The sequence below is a fragment of the Coregonus clupeaformis genome, unplaced genomic scaffold (assembly GCF_020615455.1).
Source record: "Coregonus clupeaformis isolate EN_2021a unplaced genomic scaffold, ASM2061545v1 scaf1914, whole genome shotgun sequence".
NCBI lineage: Eukaryota > Metazoa > Chordata > Actinopteri > Salmoniformes > Salmonidae > Coregonus > Coregonus clupeaformis.
In genome coordinates this window covers 26,208-39,000 of record NW_025535368.1, presented here as the reverse complement: position 1 = coordinate 39,000, position 12,793 = coordinate 26,208, and the positions used below count along the sequence as shown (strand labels likewise).

The window sequence follows — 12,793 nt, the reverse complement described above, 5'->3', positions numbered from 1 at the left end:
ATGAAGACGGTGGCTCTACTGGCGTGGGCCAGCTGCTGGATCAATGGTGAGAGGACCTCTATCATGTTGTTAATTAGGATTATGGATCAATGGTGAGAGGACCTCTATCATGTTGTTAATTAGTATTATGGATCAATGGTGAGAGGACCTCTATCATGTTGTTAATTAGGATTATGGATCAATGGTGAGAGGACCTCTATCATGTTGTTAATTAGGATTATGGATCAATGGTGAGAGGACCTCTATCATGTTGTTAATTAGTATTATGGATCAATGGTGAGAGGACCTCTATCATGTTGTTAATTAGTATTATGGATCAATGGTGAGAGGACCTCTATCATGTTGTTAATTAGTATTATGGATCAATGGTGAGAGGACCTCTATCATGTTGTTAATTAGGATTATGGATCAATGGTGAGAGGACCTCTATCATGTTGTTAATTAGTATTATGGATCAATGGTGAGAGGACCTCTATCATGTTGTTAATTAGGATTATGGATCAATGGTGAGAGGACCTCTATCATGTTGTTAATTAGTATTATAGATCAATGGTGAGAGGACCTCTATCATGTTGTTAATTAGTATTATAGATCAATGGTGAGAGGACCTCTATCATGTTGTGAATTAGTATTATGGATCAATGGTGAGAGGACCTCTATCATGTTGTTAATTAGGATTATGGATCAATGGTGAGAGGACCTCTATCATGTTGTTAATTAGGATTATGGATCAATGGTGAGAGGACCTCTATCATGTTGTTAATTAGTATTATGGATCAATGGTGAGAGGACCTCTATCATGTTGTTAATTAGTATTATGGATCAATGGTGAGATGACCTCTATCATGTTGTTAATTAGGATTATGGATCAATGGGTGAGAGGACCTCTATCATGTTGTTAATTAGTATTATGGATCAATGGTGAGAGGACCTCTATCATGTTGTTAATTAGTATTATGGATCAATGGTGAGAGGACCTCTCATGTTGTTAATTCGGATTATGGATCAATGGTGAGAGGACCTCTATCATGTTGTTAATTAGGATTATGGATCAATGGTGAGAGGACCTCTATCATGTTGTTAATTAGTATTATGGATCAATGGTGAGAGGACCTCTATCATGTTGTTAATTAGTATTATAGATCAATGGTGAGAGAACCTCTATCATGTTGTTAATTAGTATTATGGATCAATGGTGAGAGGACCTCTATCATGTTGTTAATTAGTATTATGGATCAATGGTGAGAGGACCTCTATCATGTTGTTAATTAGTATTATGGATCAATGGTGAGAGGACCTCTATCATGTTGTTAATTAGTATTATGGCTCAATGGTGAGAGGACCTCTCATCATGTTGTTAATTAGTATTATGGATCAATGGTGAGAGGACCTCTATCATGTTGTTAATTAGTATTATGGATCAATGGTGGGAGGACCTCTATCATGTTGTTAATTAGTATTATGGATCAATGGTGAGAGGACCTCTATCATGTTGTTAATTAGGATTATGGATCAATGGTGAGAGGACCTCTATCATGTTGTTAATTAGGATTATGGATCAATGGTGAGAGGACCTCTATCATGTTGTTAATTAGTATTATGGATCAATGGTGAGAGGACCTCTATCATGTTGTTAATTAGGATTATGGATCAATGGTGAGAGGACCTCTATCATGTTGTTAATTAGGATTATGGATCAATGGTGAGAGGACCTCTATCATGTTGTTAATTAGGATTATGGATCAATGGTGAGAGGACCTCTATCATGTTGTTAATTAGGATTATGGATCAATGTTGAGAGGACCTCTATCATGTTGTTAATTAGTATTATGGATCAATGGTGAGAGGACCTCTATCATGTTGTTAATTAGTATTATGGATCAATGGTGAGAGGACCTCTATCATGTTGTTAATTAGTATTATGGATCAATGGTGAGAGGACCTCTATCATGTTGTTAATTAGTATTATGGATCAATGGTGAGAGGATCTCTATCATGTTGTTAATTAGGATTATGGATCAATGGTGAGAGGACCTCTATCATGTTGTTAATTAGGATTATGGATCAATGTTGAGAGGACCTCTATCATGTTGTTAATTAGTATTATGGATCAATGGTGAGAGGACCTCTATCATGTTGTTAATTAGTATTATGGATCAATGGTGAGAGGACCTCTATCATGTTGTTAATTAGGATTATGGATCAATGGTGAGAGGACCTCTATCATGTTGTTAATTAGGATTATGGATCAATGGTGAGAGGACCTCTATCATGTTGTTAATTAGGATTATGGATCAATGTTGAGAGGACCTCTATCATGTTGTTAATTAGTATTATGGATCAATGTTGAGAGGACCTCTATCTTGTTGTTAATTAGTATTATGGATCAATGGTGAGAGGACCTCTATCTTGTTGTTAATTAGTATTATGGATCAATGGTGAGAGGACCTCTATCATGTTGTTAATTAGGATTATGGATCAATGTTGAGAGGACCTCTATCATGTTGTTAATTAGGATTATGGATCAATGTTGAGAGGACCTCTATCATGTTGTTAATTAGGATTATGGATCAATGGTGAGAGGACCTCTATCATGTTGTTAATTAGTATTATGGATCAATGGTGAGAGGACCTCTATCATGTTGTTAATTAGTATTATGGATCAATGGTGAGAGGACCTCTATCATGTTGTTAATTAGGATTATGGATCAATGGTGAGAGGACCTCTATCATGTTGTTAATTAGGATTATGGATCAATGGTGAGAGGACCTCTATCATGTTGTTAATTAGGATTATGGATCAATGGTGAGAGGACCTCTATCATGTTGTTAATTCGGATTATGGATCAATGGTGAGAGGACCTCTATCATGTTGTTAATTAGGATTATGGATCAATGGTGAGAGGACCTCTATCATGTTGTTAATTAGTATTATGGATCAATGGTGAGAGGACCTCTATCATGTTGTTAATTAGGATTATGGATCAATGGTGAGAGGACCTCTATCATGTTGTTAATTAGGATTATGGATCAATGGTGAGAGGACCTCTATCATGTTGTTAATTAGGATTATGGATCAATGGTGAGAGGACCTCTATCATGTTGTTAATTAGGATTATGGATCAATGGTGAGAGGACCTCTATCATGTTGTTAATTAGGATTATGGATCAATGGTGGGAGGATCTCTATCATGTTGTTAATTAGGATTATGGATCAATGGTGAGAGGACCTCTATCATGTTGTTAATTAGGATTATGGATCAATGGTGAGAGGACCTCTATCATGTTGTTAATTAGGATTATGGATCAATGGTGAGAGGACCTCTATCATGTTGTTAATTAGGATTATGGATCAATGGTGAGAGGACCTCTATCATGTTGTTAATTCGGATTATGGATCAATGGTGAGAGGACCTCTATCATGTTGTTAATTAGGATTATGGATCAATGGTGAGAGGACCTCTATCATGTTGTTAATTAGGATTATGGATCAATGGTGAGAGGACCTCTATCATGTTGTTAATTAGTATTATGGATCAATGGTGAGAGGACCTCTATCATGTTGTTAATTAGGATTATGGATCAATGGTGAGAGGACCTCTATCATGTTGTTAATTAGGATTATGGATCAATGGTGAGAGGACCTCTATCATGTTGTTAATTAGGATTATGGATCAATGGTGAGAGGACCTCTATCATGTTGTTAATTAGTATTATGGATCAATGGTGAGAGGACCTCTATCATGTTGTTAATTAGGATTATGGATCAATGGTGGGAGGATCTCTATCATGTTGTTAATTAGGATTATGGATCAATGGTGAGAGGACCTCTATCATGTTGTTAATTAGGATTATGGATCAATGGTGAGAGGACCTCTATCATGTTGTTAATTAGTATTATGGATCAATGGTGAGAGGACCTCTATCATGTTGTTAATTAGTATTATGGATCAATGGTGAGAGGACCTCTATCATGTTGTTAATTAGTATTATGGATCAATGGTGAGAGGACCTCTATCATGTTGTTAATTAGGATTATGGATCAATGGTGAGAGGACCTCTGTCATGTTGTTAATTAGTATTATGGATCAATGGTGAGAGGACCTCTATCATGTTGTTAATTAGGATTATGGATCAATGGTGAGAGGACCTCTATCATGTTGTTAATTAGGATTATGGATCAATGGTGAGAGGACCTCTATCATGTTGGTAATTAGTATTATGGATCAATGGTGAGAGGACCTCTATCATGTTGTTAATTAGGATTATGGATCAATGGTGGGAGGACCTCTGTCATGTTGTTAATTAGTATTATGGATCAATGGTGAGAGGACCTCTCATGTTGTTAATTAGTATTATGGATCAATGGTGAGAGGACCTCTATCATGTTGTTAATTAGTATTATGGATCAATGGTGAGAGGACCTCTATCATGTTGTTAATTAGTATTATGGATCAATGGTGAGAGGACCTCTATCATGTTGTTAATTAGTATTATAGATCAATGGTGAGAGGACCTCTATCATGTTGTTAATTAGTATTATGGATCAATGGTGAGAGGACCTCTATCATGTTGTTAATTAGTATTATGGATCAATGGTGAGAGGACCTCTATCATGTTGTTAATTAGGATTATGGATCAATAATTCTCCCCCCTCTTCTCCCCTCTCCCCCCTCCCCTCTCCCCCTCTCCCCCTCCCCCTCCCCCTCTCCCCCTTCCCTCTCCCCCTCCCCTCTCCTCTCCCCCCTCTCCCCCTCTCCCCCTCTCCCTCTCCCCCTCCCCCTCTCCCCCTCTCCCCCCTCCTCTCCTCTCCTCCCCCCTCCCCCCTCCCCCTCTCCCCCCTCCCCCCCTCCCCCTCTCCCCCCTCCCCCCCCTCCAGTGTGTACCAGTGCCCAGGGTCGTTATGCCCAGAAGCTGCTTAATGACCTGATGGAGAGTTACTCTAGTGCTCTGAGACCAGTAGAGGACACAGACAAGACCCTGAACGTCACACTACAGATCACCCTGTCTCAGATCAAAGACATGGTGAGGACTCACTAGAGTAGAACACCACCAGCCTGTTGTGTGTTTACTGCAGGGTTCTCCAACCCTGTTCCTGGTGTACTGCTAGGTTCTCCAACCCTGTTCCTGGTGTACTGCAGGGTTCTCCAACCCTGTTCCTGGTGTACTGCAAGGTTCTCCAACCCCTGTTCCTGTTGTACTGCAGGGCTCTCCAACCCTGTTCCTGGTGTACTGCAGGGTTCTCCAACCCTGTTCCTGGTGTACTGCAAGGTTCTCCAACCCTGTTCCTGGTGTACTGCAAGGTTCTCCAACCCTGTTCCTGGTGTACTGCAGGGTTCTCCAACCCTGTTCCTGTTGTACTGCAGGGTTCTCCAACCCTGTTCCTGGTGTACTGCAGGGTTCTCCAACCCTGTTCCTGGTGTACTGCAGGGTTCTCCAACCCTGTTCCTGGTGTACTACAGGGTTCTCCAACCCTGTTCCTGTTGTACTACAAAGTTATCCAACCCTGTTCCTGGTGTACTGCAGGGTTCTCCAACCCTGTTCCTGGTGTACTACAGGGTTCTCCAACCCTGTTCCTGGTGTACTACAGGGCTATCCAACCCTGTTCCTGGTGTACTGCAGGGTTCTCCAACCCTGTTCCTGGTGTACTGCAGGGTTCTCCAACCCTGTTCCTGGTGTACTGCAAGGTTCTCCAACCCCTGTTCCTGGTGTACTGCAGGGTTCTCCAACCCTGTTCCTGTTGTACTGCAGGGTTCTCCAACCCTGTTCCTGGTGTACTGCAGGGTTCTCCAACCCTGTTCCTGGTGTACTGCAGGGCTCTCCAACCCTGTTCCTGGTGTACTGCAGGGTTCTCCAACCCTGTTCCTGGTGTACTGCAAGGTTCTCCAACCCTGTTCCTGGTGTACTGCAGGGTTCTCCAACCCTGTTCCTGGTGTACTGCAGGGCTCTCCAACCCTGTTCCTGGTGTACTGCAGGGTTCTCCAACCCCTGTTCCTGGTGTACTGCAAGGTTCTCCAACCCTGTTCCTGGTGTACTGCAGGGTTCTCCAACCCTGTTCCTGGTGTACTGCAGGGCTCTCCAACCCTATTCCTGTTGTACTGCAGGGTTCTCCAACCCTGTTCCTGGTGCAGTGTCTTTTTAACGTCTCTAGAGAGCAGCAAGTGGCAGCAGTGGATTGTAATATAGATATAACATTGTTAGTTATATAACCAGGATGACAAGTTTCACCTGTCCTTATCTTACGTGTGTGTGTGTGTGTGTGTGTGTGTGTGTGTGTGTGTGTGTGTGTGTGTGTGTGTGTGTGTGTGTGTGTGTGTGTAGGATGAGAGGAACCAGGTGTTGACTACCTACTTGTGGATCCGTCAGACGTGGTTTGATGCGTACCTGAAGTGGGATAAAGAGGAATATGATGGTCTGGAGGTTATCCGTATCCCCAGTAACCTGGTCTGGAGACCTGACATAGTGCTTTATAACAAGTCAGTCTGGATCTGTCTCTGTCTCTCTGTCTCTCTCTCTGTCTCTGTCTCTCTCTCTGTCTCTCTTTGTCTCTCTCTGTCTGTCTCTCTGTCTCTCTCTGTCTCTCTCTCTGTCTCTCTCTCTCTCTCTCTCTCTCTCTCTCTCTGTCTCTCTCTCTCTCTGTCTCTCTCTCTCTCTCTCTCTGTCTGTCTCTCTCTCTCTATGTCTCTCTCTCTCTCTCTGTCTGTCTCTCTCTCTCTCTCTCTGTCTCTCTCTCTCTCTCTGTCTGTCTCTCTCTCTCTGTCTCTCTCTCTCGGTCTGTCTCTCTCTCTCTCTCTCTCTCTCTCTCTCTCTCTCTCTCTCTCTCGCTCTCTCTCTCTCTCTCTGTCTCTCTGTCTCTCGCTTTCGTTCTCTCTCTCTCTCTCTCTCTCAAAGCTGTCATCAGGGCAAAGGGTGTCTATTTGAAGAATCTCAAATATAAAATATATTGTTTAACACTTTTATATTGTTTAACACTGTTATATTTCATAGTTTTGATGTCTTCACTATTATTCTACAATGTAGAAAATAGTAAAAATAAAGAAATATCCTTGAATGAGTAGGTGTGTCCAAACCTTTGACTGGTACTGTACCTCTCTATGTCTCTCTATGTCTCTCTATGTCTCTCTATGTACCTCTCTATGTCTCTCTATGTCTCTCTGTCTCTCTATGTCTCTCTATGTCTCTCTATGTCTCTCTATGTACCTCTCTATGTCTCTCTGTCTCTCTATGTCTCTCTATGTCTCTCTATGTACCTCTCTCTGTCTCTCTATGTCTCTCTATGTACCTCTCTATGTCTCTCTATGTACCTCTCTCTGTCTCTCTATGTACCTCTCTATGTCTCTCTGTGTCTCTCTATGTCTCTCTATGTGTCTCTATGTGTCTCTATGTACCTCTCTATGTGTCTCTATGTACCTCTATGTGTCTCTATGTACCTCTCTATGTGTCTCTATGTACCTCTCTATGTGTCTCTATGTACCTCTCTATGTGTCTCTATGTACCTCTCTATGTGTCTCTATGTACCTCTCTATGTGTCTCTATGTGTCTCTATGTCTCTCTATGTCTCTCTATGTCTCTCTATGTACCTCTCTATGTGTCTCTATGTGTCTCTATGTAACTCTCTATGTCTCTCTATGTACCTCTCTATGTCTCTCTTTGTGTCTCTGTCTCTCTATGTACCTCTCTATGTGTCTCTATGTACCGCTCTATGTGTCTCTATGTACCTCTCTATGTGTCTCTATGTCTCTCTATGTACCTCTCTATGTGTCTCTATGTGTCTCTATGTACCTCTCTATGTGTGACTATGTCTCTCTATGTGTCTCTATGTACCTCTCTATGTGTCTCTCTATGTCTCTCTATGTCTCTCTATGTACCTCTCTCTGTGTCTCTCTATGTCTCTCTATGTCTCTCTATGTACCTCTCTATGTGTCTCTATGTCTCTCTATGTACCTCTCTCTGTGTCTCTCTATGTCTCTCTATGTCTCTCTATGTCTCTCTATGTACCTCTCTCTATGTCTCTCTATGTACCTCTCTATGTGTCTCTCTGTCTCTCTATGTACCTCTCTATGTGTCTCCGTGTGTGTGTGTGTGTGTGTATTTATACTGGGTGTGTGTATGTGTGTGCGTGTGTCTCTGTGCATGTCTCTCTGTGTTTCTGTGTCTCTCTGTGTCTCTGTGTGTCTCTGTGTCTCTGTCTCTCTGTGTCTCTGTGTTTCTGTGTGTCTCTCTGCGTGTCTCTGTGTGTCTCTCTGCGTGTCTCTGTGTGTCTCTGTGTGTGTCTCTCTGTGTCTCTGTGTGTGTCTCTGTGTGTCTCTGTGTGTCTCTGTGTGTGTCTCTCTGTGTCTCTGTGTGTGTCTCTGTGTCTCTGTGTGTGTCTCTCTGTGTCTCTGTGTGTGTCTCTCTGTGTCTCTGTGTGTGTCTCTGTGTCTCTGTGTGTCTCTCTGTGTCTCCGTGTGTGTCTCTATATGTCTCTGTGCGTGTCTCTCTGTGTCTCTGTGCGTGTCTCTGCGTGTCTCTGTGTGTGTCTCTCTGTGTCTCTCTGTGTGTCTCTCTGTGTCTCTGTGCGTGTCTCTGCGTGTCTCTGTGTGTGTCTCTCTGTGTCTCTGTGCGTGTCTCTCTGTGTCTCTGTGCGTGTCTCTCTGTGTCTCTGTGTGTGTCTCTGTGTGTCTCTGTGTGTAGGGCTGATGAGGAGGCATCTGGTCCAGCGGAGACCAACGTGGTGTTACGTTATAATGGAGAGATAACCTGGGACATGCCTGCCATCACTAAGAGCTCCTGTGTTGTGGACGTCTCCTACTTTCCCTTCGACTGGCAGTGGTGTAACCTCACCTTTGGGTCATGGACATACAACGGCAACCAGGTACGCACAGAGGTATACACACACACACTGCACACACACACACACACCACACACACACACACACACACACACACACACACACACACACACACACACACATAAAGAGACATTTACACATGCATATACGCACTATAAATATATATATACACACTACCTGTCAAAGGTTTTAGAACACCTACTCATTCAAGGGTTTTTCTTTATTTTTACTATTTTTTTACATTGTAGAATAATAATGAAGACATCAAAACTATTAAATAACACATATGGAATCATGAAGTAACCAAAAAAGTGTTAAACAAATCAAAATATATTTTATATTTAAGATTCTTCAAATAGCCACCCTTTGCCTTGATGACAGCTTTGCACACTCTTGGCAGTCTCTCAACCAGCTTCACCTGGAATGCTTTTCCAACTTTCTTGAAGGAGTTCCCACATATGCTGAGCACTTGTTGGCTGCTTTTCCTTCACTCTGCGGTCCGACTCATCCCAAACCATCTCAATTGGGTTGAGGTCGGGGGATTGTGGAGGCCAGGTCACCTGATGCAACGCTCCATCACTCTCCTTCTTGGTAAAATAGGCCTTACACAGCCTGGAGGTGTGTTGGGTCATTGTCCTGTTGAAAAACAAATGATAGTTCCACTAAGCCCAAACCAGATGGGATGGCGTATTGCTGCAGAATGCTGTGGTAGCCATGCTGGTTAAGTGTCCCTTGAATTCTAAATAATCACAGACAGTGTCACCAGCAAAGCTCCCCACACCATAACACCTCTTCCTCCATGCTTTACGGTGGGAAATACACATGCGGAGATCATCCGTTCACCCACACCGCGTCTCACAAGGACACGGCGGTTGGAACCAAAAATCACCAATTTGGACTCAAGACCAAAGGACACATTTCCACCGGTCTAATGTCCATTGCTCGTGTTTCTTGGCCCAAGCAAGTCTCTTCTTCTTATTGGTGTCCTTTAGTAGTGGTTTCTTTGCAGCAATTCGACCATGAAGGCCTGATTCACACAGTCTCCTCTGAACAGTTGATGTTGAGATGTGTCTGTTACTTGAACTCTGTGAAGCATTTATTTGGGCTGCAATTTCTGAGGCTGGTAACTCTAATGAAATTATCCTCTGCAGCAGAGGTAACTCTGGGTCTTCCATTCCTGTGGTGGTCCTCATGAGAGCCAGTTTCATCATAGCGCTTGACGGTTTTTGCGACTGCACTTGAAGAAACATTCTTGAAATGTTCTGTATTGACTGACCTTCATGTCTTAAAGTAATGATGGACTGTCATTTCTCTTTGCTTATTTGAGCTGTTCTTGCCATAATATGGACTTGGTCTTTTACCAAATAGGGCTATCTTCTGTATATACCCCCTACCTTGTCACAACACAACTGATTGTCTCAAACGCATTAAGAAGGAAATAAATTCCACAAATTAACTTTTAACAAGGCATACCTGTTAATTGGAAATGCATTCCAGGTGACTACCTCATGAAGCTTGTTGAGAGAATGCCAAGAGTGTGCAAAGCTGTCATCAAGGCAAAGGGTGGCTATTTGAAGAATCTTAAATATAAAATATATATTTTGATTTGTTTAACACTTTTGGTTACTACATGATTCCATATGTGTTATTTCAAAGTTTTGATGTCTTCACTATTATTCTACAATGTAGAAAATAAAGAAAACCCTGGAATGAGTAGGTGTTCTAAAAGTTTTGACCGGTAGTGTGTGTATGTGTATATATATGTATATATGTATGTATGTATGTATGTGTATATATATGTACAGTGGGGAGAACAAGTATTTGATACACTGCCGATTTTGCAGGTTTTCCTACTTACAAAGCATGTAGAGGTCTGTAATTTTTTATCATAGGTACACTTCAACTGTGAGAGACGGAATCTAAAACAAAAATCCAGAAAATCACATTGTATGATTTTTAAGTAATTAATTTGCAATTTATTGCATGACATAAGTATTTGATCACCTACCAACCAGTAAGAATTCCGGCTCTCACAGACCTGTTAGTTTTTCTTTAAGAAGCCCTCCTGTTCTCCACTCATTACCTGTATTAACTGCACCTGTTTGAACTCGTTACCTGTATAAAAGACACCTGTCCACACACTCAATCAAACAGATTCCAACCTCTCCACAATGGCCAAGACCAGAGAGCTGTGTAAGGACATCAGGGATAAAATTGTAGACCTGCACAAGGCTGGGTTGGGCTACAGGACAATAGGCAAACAGCTTGGTGAGAAGTTCAAGATGACGGTGGGTCTTCCAGCATGACAACGACCCGAAACACACAGCCAGGGCAACTAAGGAGTGGCTCCGTAAGAAGCATCTCAAGGTCCTGGAGTGGCCTAGCCAGTCTCCAGACCTGAACCCAATAGAAAATCTTTGGAGGGAGCTGAAAGTCCGTATTGCCCAGCGACAGCCCCGAAACCTGAAGGATCTGGAGAAGGTCTGTATGGAGGAGTGGGCCAAAATCCCTGCTGCAGTGTGTGCAAACCTGGTCAAGACCTACAGGAAACGTATGATCTCTGTAATTGCAAACAAAGGTTTCTGTACCAAATATTAAGTTCTGCTTTTCTGATGTATCAAATACTTATGTAATGCAAATTAATTACTTAAAAATCATACAATGTGATTTTCTGGATTTTTGTTTTAGATTCCATCTCTCACAGTTGAAGTGTACCTATGATAAAAATTACAGACCTCTACATGCTTTGTAAGTAGGAAAACCTGCAAAATCGGCAGTGTATCAAATACTTGTTCTCCCCACTGTATGTATGTATGTATGTATGTATGTATGTACATTTACATTTACATTTTAGTCATTTAGCAGACGCTCTTATCCAGAGCGACTTACAGTTAGTGCATACATTATTTTTTTATCGAACCCACAACCCTGGCGTTGCAAACGCCATGCTCTACCAACTGAGCTACATCCCCTGCCGGCCATTCCCTCCCCTACCCTGGACGACGCTGGGCCAATTGTGCGCGCCGCCCCATGGGTCTCCCGGTCGCGGCCGGCTACGACAGAGCTATGTATGTATGTATGTATGTATATATGTGTGTGTATATATATATAGGTATACATGTATGGTATAATACACACATGTTGCTAAGTTTCTTAAAAACGGAAAGATTGCAGCTGGAACAGAAATTAGCAACACTGGAACAGAAATTAGCAACACTGGAACAGACTTTAGCAGCACTGGAACAGAAATTAGCAACACTGGAATAGAAATTAGCAACACTGGAACAGACTTTAGCAGCACTGGAACAGACTTTAGCAACACTGGAACAGACTTTAGCAACACTGGAACAGACTTTAGCATCGCTGGAACAGACTTTAGCAACACTGGAGCAGACTTTAGCAACACTGGAGCAGACTTTAGTAATGCTGGAACAGACTTTAGCAACACTGGAGCCAGACTTTAGCAATGCTGGAACAGACTTTAGCATCGCTGGAACAGACTTTAGCAACACTGGAGCAGACTTTAGCAACACTGGAACAGAAATTAGCAACACTGGAACAGACTTTAGCAACACTGGAACAGACTTTAGCAGCACTGGAACAGACTTTAGCAACACTGGAACAGACTTTAGCAGCACTGGAACAGACTTTAGCAGCACTGGAACAGACTTTAGCAACACTGGAACAGACTTTAGCAACGCTGGAACAGACTTTAGCAACACTGGAACAGACTTTAGCAACACTGGAACAGACTTTAGCAACACTGGAACAGACTTTAGCAACACTGGAACAGACTTTAGCAGCACTGGAACAGACTTTAGCAACACTGGAACAGACTTTAGCAACACTGGAACAGACTTTAGCAACACTGGAACAGACTTTAGCATCGCTGGAACAGACTTTAGCAACACTGGAGCAGACTTTAGCAACACTGGAACAGACTTTAGTAATGCTGGAACAGA

At 42.2% G+C, this 12,793-nt stretch overlaps 1 pseudogene; it reads left to right on the top strand.

Annotated features, from left to right (window-relative positions):
• The window catches only part of LOC121560117, a 30,763-nt pseudogene continuing 17,970 nt past the window's right edge, over positions 1–12,793 (top strand).